The 23,417-nt window shown below is 30.6% G+C and overlaps 1 non-coding gene across 1 annotated transcript; it reads left to right on the top strand.

Annotated features, from left to right (window-relative positions):
* Positions 1-19,095: 19,095 nt before the first annotated feature.
* On the top strand, positions 19,096-19,202 carry LOC133802956 (small nucleolar RNA R71). The gene has a single exon (XR_009877698.1). It is a non-coding gene; the product is annotated as a small nucleolar RNA R71 (small nucleolar RNA).
* Positions 19,203-23,417: the final 4,215 nt, after the last annotated feature.

The following is a 23,417-nucleotide window of genomic DNA, read 5'->3' as shown; positions in this document are numbered from 1 at the left end:
TCGGAGAATGATCTAACGGATGGGGGTATAAATGCACTAATGGCGGCAAAAAATGGATACGAAAAGACGTTAGCAGACATAAAAGGTACTCAAGTACAATGAGTGTGCAACCCTTGGCTGACATGTGTCCATACTTGAGTGTGGTAGGTGGCACGATTTTTGAAAGTGGCAGTTCAAAAGTTTTCTTCTCATAGGATTCGAACCACAAAATGTTACACCCAAATTTCAAGAATAGAAATTTTGATCTCGAAAGTCAGACTCGTAAAGTGTAAGTTCTAAATAAGAAATTTCATCATGTGATCAGCATTAATGAGAATTGAGTTTGACAATCTCGCTCAGCGTTAAAACGACAATGTCGGAATTGGTGAGTTCTGATGTAACAACCCAAAAATTACTTATAAGGCTTAAGGGCCTTGATTAGTGTGTCGCGAGGGCACGATTGGTTTATCTGTAAATTAAGTATTTTAATGCATGATTCTGTGTTAGGCATGCTTGTATGATTATATGACTAATATGAAATGCATGTGGGCCCCATTTGGTTGCTAAGGGCATATTTGTAATTTTAGCTTGTTGAGGGCATAAATGTGATATTTGTATATATTGTGATTGATACCACAGGTGAGTGGTGATATAATTGAGATGCACGATCCGAGACGGTCCTAGGGGGGAATTTTGGGAATATTATAATGTGTTCGGGAATTATTGAGTAAGGGTTAATAGCTTATTAATAATTTGGTATGTCGGGATTAAATGTGAATTTATAGGTATACTTGAGGATTTAGCGGGATTTGGGTGAAATGACGGAATTTCCTTTGATGTTGTATAAGGATTTTATTAAGGGAAAGGGCAAATTGGTAATTTGTCTTTAGGAGAGGATAACCTTGGCTGAGAGGAAGTCATTTACGTTTTTTTTCTACACTTAGGCTTATTCTAAAGTCTTGCTGGAAGTCTAGAGAGAACCAAGCTAGAAGGAAGGAGAAGAAGAGTTAGTTTTCCTGAGATCAAGGGATGGATTCAAGGCTAGGATTTGGGAGACTAAGCTAGGTTCAAAGGTAAGTTCTAATTCAATTTCTAGATTGGATTCTTTTGAGATATGTTATGGGTGTGAGCTGAGTTGTGTTTATTTTGTGGATCATTGGAGTGAAGAATTGGCAAGGTTCAGCTGGGGATTAGAGGAATTGGGCTTGGAATTGAATTTGAAAGAAGCTTAAGGTCAAAATTCTACTTAAGGTAAGAGTTTCATACATCTCTGAAGTTTAATTGTTGGTGTGCTTTAAATATTCTGAAGGGTGGTTTAAGATTTATAAGGTTTGGTTTAAGTTTTGTGAATTTTGAGCCATTAGGTGATTCTTGGGTTTGATTGTGTGTTTGGGCTTGTTGTTGTTATTTCTGAGTTGTCATACTGTTTATTTGGGGTTTTAGGTTAAATTGGGACTTGGGTGTACTTTGGTATTGATTTGGAAGAGTTTTGGCTCGGGAAAAATGCTGGGAAAAACCCAGTTTTTTGGGTTCGCGTATGAGCGTCCCGGCCCTGTTCTTCTGTGTTGCGACACTAGGTTGAATCAGGAGATGGGGACCATTCTCAGCACCACGACCCCTATAGGGCTGTGCCGCAGCGCTAAGCTAATTTCAGGAAGTGGAAATCTGAGTTTTTAGGGTTTTGGCTCAGGGGGCTCGGGGGACGCTTTCGCTACCTTGTGTGGGGAAATGGGAGGTCCCGAGAGCACGGGATTGGTTCCGGGAGATGGTTATGAATTGGTTAGTAATGACAGTGCTATGTATGTGTTGTAACTAGGTTTTCGGCGAGGCTTGAGTTAGAGGATTGCGCTCGGGATTTCGATGCTCAAGAAGCTTGGGACATAGGTAAGAGAACTGCACCCGATTGTGAATTTATAATGGGACTAAGGGTTCCCTATTCTTGTATGCATTATGAAAGTTGGTATTATGCCATGATAATATTAAACCAAAAGCCTAAGAGTGTCGGAGTTTACATTGGGGCATAGGGCGCGGCTCAGCCACTAGTAGCTGAGGACAGCTTAATATTCACTGAGCTCGGTTTAAGCCGACCGGAGTCAGTGGGGTAAATAGAGGGTGCGACCTAAGGGCGTCGACCCTGATTATTGTGTGATTTGATTATCGTTGCTAACTGTTGAATATGACGTGCTGAATAGTTGAGTATTAACTTGTGGATTCCTGGTTATGTCTATAAGTTATGTGATTAACGTGGATTGCTAAGTGTATGAAAATGCTTAAAGAGTTTCTTAATTGTTATCGTCGTTTGTGGTATGATGATGTATTTTCTTGCTGGGCCTTGGCTCACGGGTGCTTCGTGGTGCAGGTAAAGGTAAGGTAAGCTTGATCAGCCCTGGTTCGAAGAGTTCTGAAGGCAGAATGTACATGACTAGCTGCTCAGCCGCCATAGTTGAGGGAGGGGCAGGAACAGGAGGACCATAAATGTCTGTTTTTCCCTTAGAGTGGCTAGTGGATGTTTATACCTTGAAATTTTGTAAACTAACTTTCAAACGTTGTTTCTTTTGGGATCCCTTGTACAAAACATTTAATTATATGAAATGTGTCTGTTACGACCAAAGCCTTTTAACCCTAGTTCATTAATGGTTTTAGTGACACGTTTTCAACTAAAGACTTGATTAGCAAGTCCCGCACATTTATAAATACACAGTGTAACGGTCTTGGTTACCTAGGGCGTTACATCGGAACTGTGCGATCTCGAAAGTGTTTTGAGGTTACAAGTCAAGCTCGAAGCTACAATCAGTCAAGGAGGTTCGAGCTTAGGCATTGTGAGCTTAGAGAAGACAATCCTGATAAAATTACTTATTAAGACTGAAACAAACCGAGGTAGCGAGCTCATGATGATTAGTCGATCTCGAAGGTATATGGGCCATGTTCGAGGTCGATAATCTAGTGTGAAAATCCCTATATCTAGGGAATTTGTTGTAATCTATTAATAAATCCTGAATGTTAAGGGATATTATATATTTAAACGCATTTAATTGTATGTATTTGAAATTTGAATAATAACTTCCAGAAATGTGAGGGGAGATATTCTGTAAACCAGAATAGACTGGAGATATTCATTTGTAGGGGGGCTAACAATTGGTACTAGGAATACTCTGCTAAATTGCTTTGAGAGAATTCCATAGTTGAATAATATCGACTTGTGGACTACGCAGATTTTAACTGCTGAACCACGTAAAAATCGTGTGTTTCTTATTTTGTGTTTAGTGCTCTTCATTTTCTAAGTTGACGAAAAACGGCGTCAACAAATAATAATAATAATAATAATACAAATAAAAGACATTATTTAAATAAGAATCCCATAAAAATAGGGGTTTAATACACGGGTTTATCCAATCCCAAATAAATAGGGATTTCCAAACAACTCCTCCATGTATGTATTTAACGCGTCTTCGAGATCACTCAAAGCCTCGAGCTCACCATTCTAGTTATCGCCACCTCATTGCTTAATTAGTCTCTCGAACTCATCTCATGGAGGATATTGACACTTTCGAGCCTGCAATTCATGCTCGAGCGCTGATGACGTAGCTATGCTACTTTGTGACAAATTGTGCAAGTATAATGCTAACACTTGTTAATCCCGAGCTTACACTTTACGAACCTACATTTTGAGGCTATTTATTTATTCTCAAAATTTGGATGTAACACTTAAGAATAAGAAGATAGTCAAAGAAAGGAATCACTTTTACCCATCACGTCAGCAAACACAAATAACTATTTGAATAATTAGCAATTTTGCCCCCCGAACTTATGACACTACCAAACCGTGCCCCCTTAAATATATGACATATTAAAAATTTCTCCTAAACTTTTCCATTTACAGAAACATAATCCTTCAGTTAGCTTTCGTTCCATTTTTTGGTTTAAACTATGATGTGGCATTGCATGTCAATCCTGTGTGTAGAAAAATAGCATTTTTGCACCCTCAACTTTGATTACTACAAAATTGTGCCCCTTTTTATTAAAAAAATAATTTGAAATTAATTTTTTTTATTAATTCTTATAAAATTCATTCAAATATTAATTGAAGTCTTAAAAAGTTAAATAATAATCATTAAAATTCACTCTAGATATTAAAAAATAAAATATGAATGAAATAAACAAATTAAATATAAATAAAATCTTAATTAATTCAATAGACTCATATTGAAAACCTATTTATTTTTGTTATAAATTAAAAAGAAACGATTTCTTCATGCTAGGTTTTGAGTTGCACGGCTCCAATCGTTTCATTTTCTTTTCTTTTATTTTTTTTTAAAAGAAAGAAGGTACATATAATGTAATTTGAATTTGAATGTATATTTAGTTATTTTTAGTTTGGTATTTAGGTTTTAGTTTCATTTAGCTTTGGGTTTTTATAAATTAAATTATTATAAATTCGAACTAATACTAAGATTTTTTTTTCAAAGATTTAGCCTTTTTCTTTTTAATTTAATTTTGATTTTTAAAAAAAAATATATTAGGTTTGAATTAATTTTTAAATAATTAATTCAAAAAGTAGATTTTAAAAAAAAATTAATTAATTTTTCTAATAAAAAGTGGTGGTCAAATTTCGGGAGACAAAAATGTTAATTTATCATAATTAACAATGCCACATTAGCGTTTAAACGACAAAATGGAACGTAACCTTATGGAATGACTAGATTTGTGTAAATGATATATTTCAGGGAGAGTTTTTAACGGGCTGTAAATTTTAGGGGGCACGATCTGATAGTGTCATAAGTTCGGGGGGCAAAAATGTTAATTATTCTAAATTAAAAAGAAATGATTCATTCATGGTGGGTTTTGAGTTGCACAACTCTAATCGTTTCATTTTCTTATAATTTTTCTTTTCTTTTCTTTTTTTAAAAAAAAAAACATACCTATAATGTGATTTGAATTTGAATGTATATTTAGTTTTTTTTTTTTTACAAAGAAAGTATATTTAGTTTGGTATTTAGGTTTGAGCTTCATTTAACTTTGATTTTTTATTTATTAAATTATTATAAATTCGAACTAATACTAAGATTTTTTTTCAAAGATTTAATGTTTTTCTTTTTAATTTTAATTTTAATTTTATTTTGATTTTATTTTAAAATTTAATAGGTTTGAATTAATTTTTAAATAATTAATACAAAAAGTAGATTCTTTTTTATTTTTTTAGTTAATTTTTCTAATAAAAAGTGGCACATTTTGGTAATGGTTAAAGTTTGAATGGCAAAAATTTTAATTTATCACAATTTACAATGTCACATCAGCGTTTAAACGAAAAAATAGAATGGAACCTAACGGAAGGACTAGGTTTCTATAAATGATATAATTCAGGGGGAGTTTTTAACAGGCCGTATATTTTAGGGGCATGATTTTGTAGTGCCAGAAGTTCGAGGGGGTAAAAATGCTAATTATTCTAACTATTTTGAATGTGATCAGAGGCTACTTACTACATTAGTGAATTAAAAAGATAACTAAACATAGGTAACCTGAATTTATATTACTTTTACCATCACATCTGTTACCAAGTTTCTTAGTTTCAAATTGCATAGTAATCAATTACTTGAATTTACTCTAAATAGACGTAACAAAGTTACCCATAAATCAAACACGTATGACAGGTTACTCTAATGGTAATAAATTATCACCACATCAGTTATAATTTTTCTTAGTTTCATATTGTACTGTAACTGGTTGCTCGTATTTGTAGTAATATAGGTAAATGGTTACCAAGAACTTAAATACATACATCAAGAGTAATTGTTTACCATTTTTTTAGTATTACATTGTATGGTAACCCGTTACCTGAATTTGCACTAAATATAAATAACAGGTTGCCCTGATGTTACCAAATTACCTCCTGATGGTAATCCATCCAGGGAAAAAATAATTTGAAAGATGTACAGTAAAAAAATTGAAAAAATAAATAAATAAAAAATCATATGGAAAAGAAATAATAAAACAATTATGTAATATAAAAAGTATATAAAATATATGTAGAATTATACATTACCATTAATTAAATAGTGTGAAATGACAAAACTAGACTAAAAAAAAGTATTACTTAAAACACTAAACTTACTAAAAACATATGGCATGATTTAAAAAGTTTGCAAAAATATGAGAAAAATATTCACATACAATATATTACTTAAAGAGTAATGATATGTGCACCAAAATTATGTATTAAAATATTACAGACGTGCCAGTTTTATTTAAGCAATCAAATTATTTCAGACGGGACCTACTGTTTTAGAAAACAATACAATGTTAGTTGGTATAAAGTTTTAGTGCATAATTTTGGTGCACACATCATTATTCATTACTTAAAACACTAAACTTACTAAAAATATATGGCATAATTTAAAAAGTTTGCAAAAATATATTAAAAGGCCATATTTTTTGGGGAATCTTTAAATTCCCATATTTATACATACAAAAAAGTCACACTAACATAATTTCTACAAGATGTAAAGGTAGCTATACACAAAATTGGCCCAAGGTATGGGTCAGTTGGGCTTATGCCTAATTCAGTAACGAAGCCTCCAAATTTTTTTTGAATTTGGGCCCTTATTAATTTTCCAACCAATTATGGAAAAATTTTAGTTACCTTTAAACTATTTTAGATACATATTGGTTACAAACTAAAATGTGATACTGTAGTTACACTATTATTAACTTGATACTTTAGTTGCCTTTTAAAATGTGATTTACTGGTACACTATTATTTTAGTTACTACTTGGTAGCATACTATTTTAGTTATTTTTATTAACTTATTATTTTATTAACATATTATTTAGTTACTTTTTAAAATGTGAAATATTATTTTGGTTACTTTCTAATGTGTGTTATTTATTGTATCAAATTTAATCACTTTTTTTCTTACTAAATATTAGCATAGACGTATAGTGCTAGTAAGCGTCTAACCCATGATGATTATTTATTCAATTTAATTTTTAAATATTGAGCAATCAATTAAAAATGATTATGGAATTTTTAGAATTAAAATAATATAAAAGACGTGTTAAAAAATTAACCGATCTAATCCATTCCGCACCAATTCACTCCAATCCAAAAAATGCATATATTTGCACTTGTGCGGATTGGATTGGATTGAAAAAAAATTAAAATTTGAACTTGTGCGGCCATAATGCACTTTCAATATTAAAAGTAATCAATTCAATCCACACTTTATTTATATACGTTTTATAAAATATTTTTGTATGAAATAATAATTTTAAGTTTAATATAATTGATGCAAAAACAATATTGATATAATAAAAAAAGGTATCTTAATTTTTAATTTGTGTGAACTTTAAGTGTATTTGTATCAAATTAAAGTCATAATGTCATATTTAATTTTATTATTTAAGTTGATATGTACACTTTAAATTATTTGTTATATTAACTAAGTTTTAATTATTAGTTTTTTTTTATAATAATTGAAATTATAAATTTTAGAAAAAAAAAGTGCCAAAATTAATAAATAGTCTTAAGAATTTTTATTTTTTTTTTAAAAAGTAACAGATTTAGAGTGTAGATTAGATTGGAGTACATATTGGATTGGATCCAAAATATGAAATTTGCACTAATGACATGTTTACTTGAAGCAAATGAGAATCACTTGCATGATACTGATTTTCGTTCACTTGTAAACCAAATTTTAAAAATTCGAGAAAATAGTAGGACTACAAAATTTCGCAAAGAATTAGAAGAATCGAGATTTTGTTCTTCTACTTAGTTACAAAATTTTATAGAACCACATAAAAGTTGAGCAACAAAAGTCGACTTCATGTATCTAGATCTAAAAAATTTAAGAAGAGATAAAGGAGGGAGAAAAAGAAAAGCATCTTTGTTCAGGTATCACACACCAAAAGAGCAAGAACTCGAGATCTATGGCGAGGCATTACTCTTACATGTTAGTTTTGTTCATAGTAATGAATAGTTCATGCAATTGATGTACCAAAAGGAAAAGCCTTACAATCTTTTTGAAGAAAAATATGTACCACACGTATGTCCAATCTCATTCATCTAAATATGATTGAAGGACTCACCATTAAAAATAAAAATAAAAAGTCAATGATATTTTATGTAGTGTTATTTTTGTTGTTGCACTAACTTAAAGAATGGAAAGTGACTGTGTTTCCATTGGAATTGAAACACATTAGCATTAAAGGTCAATAATACATCAAAGTCTCATATATGAATAGGAAACGATTCGAATATTATTAATTAACACTTTTATACTTTATTAGGATATTGTCATATTGCATCAAAGGATCACCGCTTGATCATATACACATATATTTATGATTGCATACTGTGGTAATGATGTGCATGCATCCAATAAGTACGGTTATTATTTCTTAAACAAAATTATAATTATTTTTTAGAGAAAATAAAATAAAAATCTCACGGACGGACCCATAATAATAATGAACACATCGTGATAACATTATGATAAAGACTTTTAGAAGAATAAGGTATTTGATGATTTGCAACTTTGACTATTAAAATATGAGTATTCTTCGATCATGTTGGAAGGGATCATTATTAGAGTGAAAAAGTGGAAAATGAACTTATAATGTGTTTGGTATGTTTATTCATTAGAATGGTAATTAAAATGATTCATTCTCCATGCACAAGAAATTTCTCATGCTTTGCCTTTAGAACCCAATCCCCTTTTGAAGTGAAAATTTAACAAAACATAATAATCACTATAAATATTTTAATTTTTATTTGGTAATAATTATATTTTAAAATTCAATATTTAATAAAATATGAATGTATTTTAAACATATTTAAAAATATTTTGACTAAAATTATATTTATGAAAAAAAAATTAACAGTTTAATAAAGGGTTTGTAACTTTATACATTTTTTGACCTTATATTTTGATTCATTACTTGTTTGGACTTTGTGTTTTGATAAATTATTTTTTGGACATTTTGTTTTGTAAAATGATTCTAATAGATCCCTAAACTTAATTTTGATAAAAAAAATTGAATATGCCTAATAATTGTGCTTTTTGTTATTGATTGTTAGTTCAGTGAATTATTTGTGATTTTAGTTCAAATTTTTTTTAGCCAAAATCAGATTTAGGGGTCTATTTAAAGAATTTTACAAAATACAAAGTCTAAAAAATAATTTTTCAAAATACAGGGTCCATACAGGTAATTGGACAAACACATGGTCTAAAAAAGTATAAACTCTTTAACAAATCTTATCTAAAAATGTATTTTTAAATCAGTAAATCCAAACAAGTATACAATAAACTAAAACAAAAGATCTAAAATAATATCATCCCACAATAATGTAATTGAGTAAGAAAATATAAAGATTCTCTTCTCCTAAAATTAATGAAGATGAGAACAAGAGAGGATGAGAAGAAAATGATTTTTGGGTATCACATTGATCTATATATATATATATATATATATATGGAAGGCTTCTCAATGGTTACTACTCATAGATGGATACTAATAATTATAATGATGTGGCAAGTTATTTGGTATAGCAAGTCACCAACAGGTAAATATTTTTTTTCTACATTAATTTTGAATTTTTTTTTGCCATAATTAATGTTGTTTCCAACCAATGAGAGACATTATCTATATTTAGAAATTGATATGCATTTGAAAAATGAAAATTTTACAATATTATATTTTCATAATAAATACACGTTTTTCATCAGGTAATCATTCCAAAAATTTGAAAAAATCAAAACTTATTTTTAGAAATATTAATTAACAACTATAAATATGGATCATTGATCTTAATCAAATTGTTAATATTCAAGTAACCATCCATGAGTTCTAACTATTAAGAGTGTACCAACATATATATAAATATTGGATATAAAGTTTTTTAATTTCTAAATATAAAAAACACTTTTATTGGAATCCCATTCCATAAGGAGATGGGGGAGAACCATTCTCATTATTTTTTCCTTAATACATATGAGTTCCACTATTTTTATCTCATTTCTACAATTTGGTAAAAAAGAAGAATGAAAATCATTACCATGCAAGTGATTATCTTTTTCTTAAGTAGGGGAAAAAGTAAGAATGTTAAGTAGAAGAGTAAGAGGGAGAATTCGTGCTTATTTATAACATAATCTATATATTTATATAAAGGAGAGATCCAAAATGATGATATGATACTCTAAAATTGTTCTAAATCAATAATTTTTTTTTTTTTAAAATATATTTTATTTTCATTTTTTCTATTCTTCTTTTATAATTTATGATAAAAAAAACTAAAAAAAAATGTTAAGAGCATGTTTTTTATTTTTCTTTTTTAATTTTATGATTATTAATTATTAATTAAAGAAAAAAAACAAAATATCCATATAATTTGAATTCAAAATTGATTAGATATTTATTTAAATAAATTTTCTCATTTTTTTATTCTACTTTATTTTCATACGTTTTCTATCTCATTTTTTTTATTCTACTTTTCTAATTAATTAATTAAGTAAAGGAGAAATTCTATCTATTTTCTATTTTTTTATTCTAATAATAATTATAATATATATCAAGTAAAAATATGTATAATAATGATAAATAATTGATCTATTTATATTTTTAACCTTTTGATAAAATACGGGGTCTAAAAATTAATTTTAAAAAATAAAGGATTCGAACGGGTAATAATAATAAATAATCTATCTATTCATATTTTTAACATTTTGACGAAATACACGGCACAAAAGGTATTTTTTTAAAAAAATAAAGAATCCAAACGAGTAATCAACCAAAATATATGATTCAAATAATCTATCTATATATTCATATTTTTAACCATTTGACAGAATACGAGGTCCAAAAGTTAATTTTTAAAAATAAGGGTTCCAAAGGTATAATTGGCTAAAATACAAGGTTCAAATAGTGTGAACCCTTACACAAAATATAAATTTCTTTATACATAATTTAGACTTTTTATAAAGAACTTTTAACATTTTGACAAAATACAGAATCTGAAAGTTAATTTTAAAAAGAAGGGATCAAAAGAGGTAATCTGCAAAAATTCAATGTTTAAATAATATTTCTATCTATTCCTACTAACATTTTGACAAAAGACAGGGTCATTATGTTTTGTATGAAGGATTTTTAGAATGGACGGAAAGGGTAGGAGGGAAAGAGGTGGGTGGAGAGCAAAACATATTGTTTGGGAAGAGAAAAAATGAAAGGGAGAGGAGAGATGGAGGGAATAGGTCTCTTTCCAAATTCTCTAAAATCAATTCTTCAAAAAATGAAAGATTATATAATAAGACAAAAAAAATTAGAAAAAATCACACATGTGCCCTTCAATAGTGTGTAGCAAGTTGTTTGAACTTTAATTTCAACACTGTAAATAATTCAGAATTTCTCAAAAACACGTAGGAGGTTTGCTATTGTAACACCCTAATTTCTCATAAATTATCAAGAACACACCGTTGGGTCATAATCGTAAATATTACTCTTTTATTAAATAAAAACTTGATGATAATTACATGGATCCATATGGTTTTTACAAAAATAAAATAATTATCTTTAACATAAAAAAATATGAGCAACATTTAAATAAAAATTAAAAATAATCATTCTTTAATAAAAATAGGCCCAATTGATCTTCCTCGACTATATGGTTTCCTTGAGTACATCACGAAGCTCTTAGGTCCCCACTCGCCACCGGCCTTTCTATCCTTAATTGCCTGAAATAACAACATCATAAGGAGTGAGCTTCTAAGCTCAGTAAGGAAAATACAAACAAGAGTTAGTCATACAATCAAACATAACATAAATTCACAAGAGTCATACAAACGCAAACCTCTAGGTCATATCCTAGCTTAAGTCATAATTCTACATCATAATCTAAGTCATAAATCATAAATCATAAATCATAAATCATAAATCATAAATCATAAATCATACTCTAAATCACAAGTCATAGGTCATAGGTCATAAGTCATAGATCATAAATCATAGGTCATAAATCATAATAACAAGTCATATATAATAAAAAGATAAGTGTTTATACAGGGGTGACAATTAAGCCCCAGACATAAGTTCGTCATACACCAGACATCACTTAGGTATGTCATTAAGTTTTGACAACCGAGCCGACCGGACATAGTCCGTCGTACATCATTGGACACCTAAGGTCTAGACACACTTACCCCTTTATTGTACTTGAAATGTTAGGTCATACAAACATAAACTACATAAACTAAGTCATAATACTGAACTACCTAATTTTACTTAGCAAAAAATGGAATATTGGAGACAAGAGCGGGATTGAAACTCCTAAAACCAAACATAAAGAAACCGTAAGTTTCCTAAAGAAAATAAGATGAAGAGAAGATCTAAACCATTGAGATAAGAACTTATCGAAAACTTTATGTTTCAAAGAAATTGAACACCTAACCAAAAGTCACTATCACAAGTTAGGATTTGAAGAAAATGAAAGAATAATAGAAACTATAGTGAACTAAACCTGAAGATAATGAATACATTGGATAGCTTAGAACCTCGATCTATACCTCGAACACCGAAATCACACAAAAACTTACTTCCCAAGTGTTTAGAAAAGCTTAGATTTGAAAGCTTCAACCCCAAAACCATAGTGTTTCTCTCTAGAATGAACTTAGCAGCTTGGAGGCTCTGAACTATGCTTGAATGATGAATGAAATGGCTGAGTGAAGGGTCCTATTTATAGAGTTCAAGGAGTGAAATTAACTCCTTTAAAATGAATAAATAAATGATTAAAAATGAATAAATTTGAATTATCTGCTCCATAGATGCCCAGAACCCGGTAAAAAATGTTCAGGAACGAGTCAAGGTTGTTGAGGGCTGTTTTTAGTTCAGAATTCTAGGAAAATTCAAAAATTGGCCACTGGAGGCGATATATCACCTAGGGTAGGCGATATATCACCCCTACCATGATCCCGAGGGTCCGTGGTTTTGTTGGTGTGAAGTCGACGTGTTTTTCGTATCAAGTATAGGCGATATATCGGCATACGCTGATATTTCAAACACGTTTTTGCACATTTCAGGATAATTTGAAATTGATTAAAAATACTTTGACTAAGTAAAACGTGATCCTAACAGATGATGGAAGGTTCTAGAGCTTCTAGATCTTTTTTTTAATTAAACTATTCATCAAAAATACTTAAATCATTAATAAACATGATTGTGACAAGTGTCACACTCTTTTTTAATCTATGTAAACTTTAGGTTATAATAAATAATATTCTTAGGACTATATTCATTAATCAACCCTTATGATAAAAGTAATATTTCTAAATCATAGGTTAAACTTATAAAATCCATAACTATTTCTATGAGTTTCCAACTAAATCCCGACTTTGACCAATATCTACATAAACTAAAATTCTATTGCTACTACTACTACTGTTACTACTATCTAGCTATGTAAAATTCTGGGATGCTATATCTATACAATGAATACCGTCACAAAAAAAATGGGATCAAAACACTCCAACGTGTCCATATAAGGATCTTGTTAAATTGGTAGGGTGAGAAAGAGTCCTTACCACAAAATCTTTCAATTTTTTTTTAAAAGTTGATGTCTTTTAATTATTACAAAATACTACACAAAGCGTAGTTATAATTTCTATTAAAAATATATAATTAGATAAGTATAAAAAATAATATTTGATTTAATGACATTTAATACTATCTCGTATTAATTATGTGTGGCCTATGAATTTACATAAAGAATTCAATGATTGACTGTAAGACCCCAAAATTCTAGATAAAATGTTATTGCATTGTGAAATTCATTTAGACAAGTGAGTTTTATTTTGATCTAGAGAGTAAAACGAGCCAAAGATATCACTTTCTTAATAATAATAATAAAAAACATATTACTCTATTATTATTTTTTAATTTTGTGTTTTGTCCTATTATTGGTTGGATCTTATATTTTGATAAATTATTTTTTAGACCATGTAATTTGTAAAATAGTTCAAATATACATATAAATTTGATTTTAATCAAAGTTTTTTTTAACTAAAATCACAAATAATTCACCATACTAACAATTTAGAACAAAAGTACAATCATTCTGTCTAATAACTGTATTGTTATATTCATTTTTTTCTTCATCAAAATTGAGTTTACAGATCTATTTAAACTAATTTACAAATCATAGGATCAAAAAAATAATTTGTCGAAACACACTCTAAACAAGTAATGAGACAAAATATAGAATCTAAAAACATATAAACTCTTATTTTTATTGTGCTTGTATTTACAAAATCAGTATAAAAATCTACACTTTTAATTGCAATTATTTCACTATTCTAATCACGTATTTCATCTTTAGGCAAGATATTATATATGATTTTAGTTTTATTTATTTATTTATTTTTTTGCTTTTTTATTATTGGTTTTTATAAATTCCTCATATATATATATATGATGCGTGTAGTATACTACAACAAATTTAACAATTATTTTTCTTTCAATACTTCCAATTATTTTAATATAATAGCACGCACAGATCGAACCCACGAGGACTATCATTCACTTTATTATTCAATAATTAGCACTAAGACTTAAAATGAAGATTTAGATTTTGAACTCAAAATTAAATCACATAAACTAGAAAGCAAATAAAGATTGATATTACGATATTAAGAAACAGTTAAAGGTTAATCTCCACCCTCAACAATTATTCCTAATCACTAATAATAAATATTATTCCAAACTCTCAATTAAAACCCTCTAGACAACGCTGAAGCATACAATTATCTCAATCTTCCTATTACAAGTAATCAAGGCGAAACGCTCAATAATTAACTATTTTAACTAAGCAATAAATCTATGAAGCATACAATCTATTTAACTTAAGTAAATCATTAAGTCATATGGAGACAAGTTAATCTACGCAATAAATTAATGAAGCATATAATTCATTTAACCTATGTTCTATTTTTCATCACAATCAACAATTCTTTTGACATCACTATCAATTGCAATTTATCACTTACACTTCGAATCTTAAACTATTAGGTGGGTAATAATTCTAAGATGACAATTGAATAATGTAAAACCTTAATTAGTTGGCCACTTAACAAGAAATCACAAAATTCATAACATTCAATTGGAAAAATAGAAACAATTTAATATTTAAAGAAATTAAAGAATAATACTCATTATTAACAATCAAGAATTCATGTCTTGGGTTTTGAATTAACCCTTAACCTAAAAAGAACCTACTCCATAATAGTAATCATAATCACAAACATAATTATAATTAAGATTAAAGAGATTAAGGGAAGAAAAAAAACTAGATTGATAGACAATAGTGTTGTAGTGTTGTAGTCTTCTCTCCAGCCCTTTTTGAGTTTTTTTCTCTCAAAAACCGTAATAAAAAACTTCTCTCAAATTAACCCTAATAAATCTTTTATAGTCTCCTTTAAATTCCAATTAAAATATAATTAAAAATCTGAAAACAATGTCGCAGGCCGCGGCCTGTAAAATGCGTGCCGCGGCCTAAAGCAAAATATGTGCAGAAATTGGTCACGCAGGCCGCAGCCTGAAAAACTGGGCAGCGGCCCAACTCACTTTTCTTCATAGTAGGCAGTGACCTGAAAAATCTTGGCAGCGACCTATCTGGAATAAAAAATCTGAGACGTCAATTCCAATTAAAGTGTCGCGGCCTATCTTCAATTCTCGACCTTAGATAGCTTGTACGCTGTCGCCACTTCTACATTTCAATCCCGAAAGCCTAGGAATGCTCCTAAAACTTCATTTTAACATCATCTCAGTGAGTCTTTTTTTCAACCTATGATTTATAAACTATACTTGCCATCAAAATAACAGATTTATCATCATAAAATGCAACGTAGAAAATATGTTGTAGAGTCATGAAATTAAGTTAAAACTACTAAAAATGCTATCATAACACCATCAAAGCATGAAAAAACTTATCAAATATTAATATAAAAATGACCTTATCAAATTCCCCTACACTTGAATTTTTCTAGTCCCTTAGCAAAACACTAAAATAACAAAACTAAAAATGAAAATAATACAAACTAATCTAGACTCACTAAACAAAGGTCTTGTCAAAAGCTTGAATGTCTCCGAGAATCACACTAATACGTAATGCCAAAACAAATGAAATTTTCATACTCTTTAGAATTTCAACTTCAAATGTAATTCACCATTTGATTTTTAAAAAAAATTGACAAAGCACTTAGTCCCAACACCAACTCAAATGCATCAAATTTAATCCATACTTGCCAAATCATTTTCTTTTAAATCAGTCCCTATATACCAAATATTTTTCAATAAAAAACATCCACTCCATAGACATTAACCAATCATTCTCCACTAATATAAACACACAATGATCAGAATCGAAAGGTCTTTATAGGCTTGTAATGTAAGGCTAAGGTTAAGGGTAGTTGAGAAAGATACATTTAAGCTCAAATCACACCATAGCATACATCAATTCCATTCTTTGAACTTGCCCCAAATTTTCCCATACAATTCAAGAAATACTTATTTTTTCTTACTCTTATTTCCATAATGATCTCACTATTTCCCCCACAATTATACTTTTGCAAAATTTGCATATATGCATTTTTTTCATTGCAAATCATCATTTTTTTTTGTTTTTTCCCCTTTTTTTAATAATATTTCAAGGAGAGAAATAGAGATCATACACAAATTACAACCAAACAAATAAGCCATAAGTATTTTCTGTTTTTACAAACCATTCCACAAAATCAAAAATCATATATATAACCATGGTGCAATGAGTTACAAAAAGAAATATTTTTTCAATGAGGTATGGGGTCAAAAATTTCGGTTCATAGAAGAAAAGCAACAACCGTCATGACTCAAACATGGGAAACTAGGGATTATCATATAATAGGTTGGCTTGAACGACTCAAACGATCCAAAGAACTGCCTTAATCATCTTCCTAATCATGTGTACTTATGATTTTGCCTCAAACAATTAATCAATGATTTCTAGAGTGGTTGGGACTTCAAATATTTTTTTTTTCAACAAGCATAAATCTCTACCAATACATTTAAGTGGTGAATTCAATCGTGCATAGAGTGAAAAACAACATAAATCAAAATAACAATTCACATAGGATTCAAGCACACAAATCATACAAAATTCCTCATTGTCTAACATTACTTTAAGCACAATTCAAAGTTTCATCATCGACTGATGCCTTCAACAAGACCAACATAAGAAAACACACAAACAAATGAAAAAAAACTAAAAAAAATACGAAAACAGAAAAAATAACAGAAAAAAATAAAACCAACAACATACAAAATGAAATTGTTCCCTTCCCCCACACTTAAACAGTATATTGTCCTCAATGAAAATAAAATGAAAGATAAGGAAAAGAAAACTCCCTCAAGCACGCTTTGTTTAATGTCGTTAACTCGACTGAATGCCGCTCTCAAGATCTTTATGTTGGGTATTTCAATGAAGTCTCCTTCCCTTTGATCTTACCAGGGGAATCAAACACATTGAATTTGATAACTTCACCATCAAATTCCATTGTCATTGTTCCTGCTCTAACATCCAGCTTTGTATTTGTTGTCATCAAGAATGGCCTCCTAAATAAAACTGGTATCGGATTGGGTATTGATGCATCCCCCATTTCAAGTAAATAGAAATCTGCTGGAAAGACAAGTCCATCAACCTTTACCAACACATCTTCAACTACCCCTAAAGGATAAACATTAGTGCGATCTACCAGTTGAACAATAACTCATGTCTCCTTTAGTGGCCCAAGATTTAAAGAAGCATATGATGAATATGACATGACATTAATCGATGCTCCTAAATCTACCATACACCACTTAATCCTTTTATTCCCAATCATACAAGGAATTGTAAAGGTTCTAGGATCCTTGCATTTTGGTGGCAGCTTCTTTTGGAGAACAACAGAGATGTTCTCCCCCACACTTATCTTTTCATCACCCTTCAATTTCTTCTTATTCGTGCACAACTCCTTCAAAAATTTAGCATAATGTGGCACTTGTTTAATAGCATCAAGTAATGGAATGTTTACCTCAACTTTGCGAAAATTCTCAAGAATTTCCATGTTAGCTTCCTCTTTCTTAAACTTTTTCAATATGCTTGGAAAAGGCAGACGAGGGACATAGTTAGCATAGTTGGTTTATGTGACTTTTTCTGCATTGATGGTTCATCATGGATGGAGTTGTCTACTACTTGCTTTTGCACTAGAGCTGGCGATGAAGGTTGTGTAGGTGGCTCATATTGTATACCACTTTGCAAAGTTAGCGCACTTACATTCTCCTTGGGATTCCTCTCAGGTTGTGAAGGAAATTTATTAGAAAGATGAGCTTCCAACCTATTATATGATGCCGCTAGTTGTCCCACCTGATTCTCCAAACTTTTTGTGGACGCTTGGGTAGTTTGCTGAAACTGAAGCATATTTGTAGCAATTGCATTGATTAAATCTTCAGTTGAAGGTTTGGCACTTGGTGGTGGAGCAGCTTGCGGTGCTTGCGATGGTCTGGGTACAAAATTATGTTGAGACCGCTGTGGAAAAGTGAAACCAGGTGGTCTCATAGATGTAGACTGTGGAGCAACTTGTTGTTGATTCCCATAACGAAGATTTGGATGATCACGCTAGCCATGATTATAAGTTTGTGAAAAAGGTTCATAGTACATCTGGCATAATTAACCAAGGAAATTTCCTACGTCATTAACACCCTCAATTTCTCCCTCAAATAAAGTAGGGTGAGAATCATTAGCATGCCCCATAACCTGATAGATTCCACATGTTCGCACCTGTTGGCCTAAAAGCAAGTTGTTGTACCACTGCAGTTAATTGGGACAATTTTTGACCAAGCTGATTAGCATTAAAGGTGCTCACTTCATTAGCTGATTTGGGTGGCGGAGTAGGATCTTGGCGAATGCCAAACTATTTTGAGTTAGCAACCATATTAGAAATCAAGCTCCTAGCTGCAGCAGGAGTCTTATCAACTAGTGCACCCCCACTTGTTGCATCAATCATACTCATATCCAGTGATTGTAATCCTTCATAAAAGTACTGGATGAGGAGTTGTTCACTTATCTGATGATGAGAGCAACTAGCACACAACCGCTTAAATCTCTCACAATATTCATACAAAGACTCCCCTGTATATTGTCTTATACTACAAATCTCTTTCCTTATGCTTCCAACTTTAGATGCTGGAAAATATCGTTCCAGGAACATCATCTTCATGCCATTCAAGGTTTCAACAGTACCAGGTGGAAGATGGTACAACCACTCTTTAGCTGCATCCTTCAGGGAGAAAGGAAAAGCTCGCAGGTTAATTTGTTCTTCAGTCATTGCAACAGGTTTCATACTAGAATAGACAATATGAAACTCCTTCAAATGTTTATTCGGGTCCTCACCGAGCAGCCCATGGAAAGAAGGCAATAAGTGGATGAGGCCCGAATTCAACTCAAAGTTAACATCCAAAGGTGGATACTGGATACAAAGCGGTTGTTGGTCAAGATCTGGCACTGCCAACTCTTTCAACGTCCTTTGCTGGGCCATTGTTCTATAGGATCGAACTGAATCGTCAGAATCAGATTCGTTGTCAGACGGTAATGGCTCTTTAGCAGACTCTGCACGTTGATAATGACGCTGAAAGAGTGTGACACGGACAATGCCTCAAGATAATCTTTAATCTTTTGTAGTCGATCTTGTGTATCGTCCTCACCAGATATATACACTTGAAAATTCCACAGTAAAAAGTAATTAGTCGCAAACAAATAACTTTGAATAATAAAGAGAATAACAATAGTCCCCGGCAACGGCGCCAAAAATTTGATGTGCGTCGTATACCACAACAAATTTAACAATTATTTTTCTTTCAATACTTCCAATTTTTTTAGTATAATAGCAAGTACAGGTCGAACTCATGAGGACTATCATTCACTTTATTATTCAATAATTAGTACTAAGACTTAAAATGGAGATTTATATTTTGAACTCAAAATTAAATCACATAAACTAGAAAGAAAATAAAGATTGATAGTACGATATTAAGAAACAGTTAAAGGTTAATCCCCACCCTCAACAATTATTCCCAATCACTAATAATAAATATTATTCCAATTTCTCAATTAAACTATTAACCCCGCAGATAACGCTGAAGCAGACAATTATCCTAGTCTCCCTATTACAAGTAATCAAGGCGAATCGCTCAATAATTAACTCTTTTAGCTAAGCAATAAATCTATGAAGAATACAATCTATTTAACTTAGGTAAAGCATTAAGTCCTATGGAGACAAGTTAATTTAGGCAATAAATTAATGAAGCATATAATTCATTTAACCTATGTTCTATTTTTCATCACAATCAACAATTCTTTTGACATCACTATCAATTGCAATTTATCACTTACACTTAGAATCCTAAACTATTAGGTGAGTAGTAATTCTAAGATGACAATTGAATAATGTAAAACCTTAATTAGTTGGCCACCTAACAAGAAATCACAAAATTCATAACATTCAATTGGAAAAATAGAAACAATTTAATATTGAGAGAAATTAAAAAATAATACTCATTATCAACAATCAAGAATTCATGTCTTGGGTTTTGAATTAACCCTTAACCTAAAAAGAACCTACTCCACAATAGTAATCATAATCACAAACATAATTATAATTAAGATTAAAGAGATTAAGGGAAGAAAAGAAACTAGATTGATAGACAATAGTGTTGTAGTGTTGTAGTCTTCTCTCCAGCCCTTTTTGAGTCTTTTTCTCTCAAAAACCGTAATAAAAAACTTCTCTCAAATTAACCCTAATAAATCTTTTATAGTCTCCTTTAAATTCCAATTAAAAATCTGAAAACAACGTCGCAGGCCACGACCTAAAGCAAAATATGTGCAGAAATTTGTCACGCAGGCCGCGGCCTGAAAAAACTGGGCCGCAGCCCAACCCACTTTTCTTCACAGTAGGCAGCGGCCTGAAAAAACTGAAACGTCAATTCCAATTAAAGTATCGTGGCCTGAATTTTATGGACCGCGACCTATCTTTAATTCTCAACCTTAGATAGCTTGTACGCTGCCGCCACTTCAACATTTCAATCCCGAAAGCCTAGAATGCTCCTAAAACTTCATTTTAACCTCATCTCAGTGAGTCTTTTTTTTCAACCTATGATTTATAAACTACACTTGCCATCAAAATGTCAGATTTATCATCATAAAATGCAACGTAGAAAATATATTGCAGAGTCATGAAATTAAGTTAAAACTACTAAAAATGCTATCATAACACCATCAAAGCATGAAAAAACTTATCAAATATTAATATAAAAATGACCTTATCAATATATATATAATAAACATTAAATTCTATAAAAATATGTGATTGTTAAGTACCAAGATAATATAGTGAGCATTAAATTATAAAAAAAAATAATGGAAGGAGATTTAAATTGTGTTTAAGTTTGACATATTAAAAAAATTGTTATTTGAGATTATATTTATGAATTGGTTATATTGACTTTTTGAATAATATGTATTATTTTTTATCTTAACAGTATTCTGTTAATCAAACTTAGTAAGTTTAAAATTTGATAAATAATGTTTAAAATATTATTATATTTATGTGCAACATTTTGTATTTAAAATATTGTTTTGTTAAAAGAGAAATTGTAGTGTCCCAGAATATTTACTTAGCTAGCTAGATAGTAGCAGTAGTTGTAGTAGTTAGTATTAGTTGTAGTATGTTAGTTTCCGTGGATTTTGGTTCAAGCCGAGACTTAGTTGGAAACTCATAGCAACACTTATGGATTTTATAAGTTTAACCTATAGTTTAGAAATATTAATTATAACATAATGTTTTATTAATATTGCTGAATTTAGAAATATATTCATTATAACCTAAGGTTTAGATAGAATTTAAGAGCATGACACTTGTCTCAATCATCTTTATTGGAGGATTTAAGCATTTTAAGTAAATAATTTAGTACAAGAAGAATCTAGAAGCTATAGAACCTTCTAGCACCTGCTAGAATCACGTTTAGACTCAGTCAAGTTGTTTAATCAATTTCAAATATGCTAAATAAGTGAAAATATGTGTTTGATATATCAACGTATGCCGATATATCGTAGCTATAGGAGTCGATATATCGCCTACGGAAGATACGGAAAACACGTCGACTTTGCACGAACGATCGAACGGAGGCTCAGGAACATAGTGGGGGCGATATATCACCTATAGGGGGCGATATATCGGCCCCACCCTTACATTTTTGAACTCCATGGAATCCAAGCCTAAAACATCCCTTAACCTCTTAGAATTGCCTTTGAACAATTTTGACCGAGTTCTGGGCATCTGTTGAACGAAAATTCAATTCTTTTTTATTTTATATTAATTTATTTATTCAAATTAAAAGGGGTTGGTTTCACTCCTTGAACTCTATAAATAGGACCTAGTACTCAGCCATTTTCTTCATTCGTCAAGCATTGTTCAGAGCCTCCAAGTTGCTAAGGTTATCATAGAGAGAAACACTTGGGATTTTGGGTTAAAAACTTTATCATTCTAAGATTTTATAAGCACTTGGGAAGTGAGATATAGTGTTATTTAAGTATCGATGTGTAGATCAGGTTCTAGTTCAACCAAGGTATTCTTATCCTCAAGTTCAAGTTCTTCATAGTTCTTTAGTTTTCTTTTATTTTCTTTTTAGATCCTAACTCTTGTTTATGATTTTTGGTTAGGTATTTAAGTTTCTTAAAACTTAAGGTTCTTTTCGGTAAGTTTCTACTTGGATGGTTTAGTTCCCTTTTCATATTCATTCTTTAGAAATACTCATGGTTTTGCTATTGGTTTTTAGGAGTGTTCCAATCCCGTTCTTGTTCTCAAATATCCCGGTTTTTGGTAAAGAAAATAGGATAGATTTTATGTGTTTATATGTTTATGTTATGATATGTTTTATGCTATGATATAAATATATAAATATGTCTTGTAGTCATTTGGGGCTTATAGTTGCTTAGATAGCAAACCCCAAGAATTTTTATCATTTTCATGGTTTAGAGTTATGATTTACCCTACCTCAATTAGTAGACAGATGACCTAGATGGGTTATCATATACTGCCATGTGATCTAACCTACCTCGATTAGTAGACAGAGGACTTAGATGGTTTATCACATGCCATGTTAATGAGTTAATGGCCATTAATATTGTAGTCCTATATGATATATGTTTTTATAATATATGTTTATGATTTATGTGTTAGTAGATTTTCCTAGCTGGGCATTAGGCTCACTCCTTTATTTTTAGCTTGATGCAGGAAAATGAATATGGAAGCCGGAAAGATTCATGGCAGCTTGGCTTGTGTGTTAAGGATAAATGGATTGAACGGACTGCGTGAACAATAGAGGATGAC

The sequence above is a fragment of the Humulus lupulus genome, chromosome 9 (assembly GCF_963169125.1).
Source record: "Humulus lupulus chromosome 9, drHumLupu1.1, whole genome shotgun sequence".
Classification (NCBI taxonomy): Eukaryota; Viridiplantae; Streptophyta; class Magnoliopsida; order Rosales; family Cannabaceae; genus Humulus; species Humulus lupulus.
Note: the sequence above shows the minus strand (reverse complement) of the source record. Positions and strands in the feature narration are given on the sequence as shown.